Genomic DNA, 1,830 nt, shown 5'->3' with positions numbered 1-1,830 from the left:
TCTGGAAGGGAGCTGGAGGATGCTGTGGGGGGGAGCTGGAGGACCTGGGAGGGGGGTAACTGGAGGATGCTGGGGGGCCCTGGCCTGTTTTAGGGGGGCCCTGGCCACCAATGTTTTAGGGGGGCCCTGAAGGGTTAACATACAGGCCCTGGTTACCAATGTTTTAGGGGGGCCCTGGTTACCAATGTTTTAGGGGGCCCTGGCTACCAATGTCTGTGTGTCCTTTGTACTGATGGGAGGGGCCATTGGGGGCAGGGCGTGGGAGGAGGGGGGCCCAGAAAATGTTGTTGTGAGGGGCCCCGTGATTTCTGATGGCGGCCCTGGTTATGTGTAAATATAATTGCTATTGAAAGCTTTGTGGCTGTTTCATGTAATGTTTCAATCCGGTGCAGGTTGGTGAGAGCAATCTAACCCGGGGGTTTCTTCTAGCACTTATAGGAAGCATGGAGGGGGACGCCCCATGATTATACCATTGGATTACACTGAATTTGATATAAGATCTTTAATCCCTGCCACACAGGAGCTTGCTGCCTAACTTCCCATACAGATATGTGGGCAGAGGAGAGCACAAGGAGGGACTGCTTTGTGTGACACTTTCCTCTAGATGGGCCTCATTAGCTGCACTGTCAGGAAGGAGGGCTGCACCCCATTGCACTACATTACACTGCCCTGCAAGAGATTGTTGTATTTAAAGAAACAGCAGCCTTTCCTCAAGCCGTTCCCATATAATTACAGAATTAGGAAGCAGCCAGGAGGGGAATCTGATAAACCTGTTGGTGGGCAATGTTGGGATCTACTGGTCACCAGCTCAAGATCAACTGGCAGAGTATAATCTACCTTTTGGCCAGCACAGTGCAAGGGGGGCTAGTATCTGAAACCGGTTAACCTGATAAGTGGGGGGGGGGACTGCAGCTTTTGGGGAAGTCTTATTCAGTAAGGAGAAAGTGCCAGAACCCCTACTGGGCTAGCCTAGTTATGCCTCTGCCTACTAGTGGCTCTAAGCAGTAAGGGCTGGGCTAGCTGTCCTGCCATGACAGGGGGGCTGTATGCAGAACATGTAACCCTAAGCAACTTTCTGATATATAAAGGGTAAGTTCATCTTTAAATAAACTTGTTCAATTCAAAAGCAACTTTTCAAATTGTCTTCATTTTTTATTGTTTTTATTGCCATTCTCTAACCTGTGTATCTCAATGATGTACAATTTAGGGAATAGGTAGGGGGACCCCTATATGCCACCTTCTTCTGGCCCCTCACCTACAGTGCTGACAAATGCAATCAATGTTATATTTATGGGGGTAAATAGGTCTCTGAACTCACACATGGAGCACCAAGACCTGTGGCAACTCAAAAGCACCAGAAGGCAATGTGCAAAGTGCAAAATAATTACAGAATTCAGCCTTTTTCCCCCCTGCATTTTGCACACTGTCTTCTGTTAAGTAACTGACCCCTTATATATTATCCCCACACACACTGGGGCAGGCCCGGATTTGTGGAGAGGCCACAAAGGCCCGGGCCTAGGGCGGCAGAAATTTCGGGGCGGCATGCTGCCCTGCCGCAGCTAAATTTTGCTTCCATACTGAGCAATGGGGACCTCTCCCCACTGCTCCGTATGGTAGTTCAAATGTATGCTATGCGCGCTCTCTGTGGGGGGGGGGGTTCGCGCTGGGCGCCCAGAACACAAATCCGGCACTGCACTGGGGTCAGTTTTATCAAGCGCCAATTAACCTGCCTGTGGGTTTTTGGGGTGTGGGATGAAACAGGGGAATGCGGAGGAAACCCACACAGACATGGGGGAAATTTTTCCTCATCACAAGAGCTAAATAGACTGC

Source organism: Xenopus tropicalis, chromosome 8, assembly GCF_000004195.4.
Source record: "Xenopus tropicalis strain Nigerian chromosome 8, UCB_Xtro_10.0, whole genome shotgun sequence".
NCBI lineage: Eukaryota > Metazoa > Chordata > Amphibia > Anura > Pipidae > Xenopus > Xenopus tropicalis.
The sequence above is the reverse complement of the archived record's forward strand: the minus strand, read 5'-3'. Positions refer to the sequence as shown.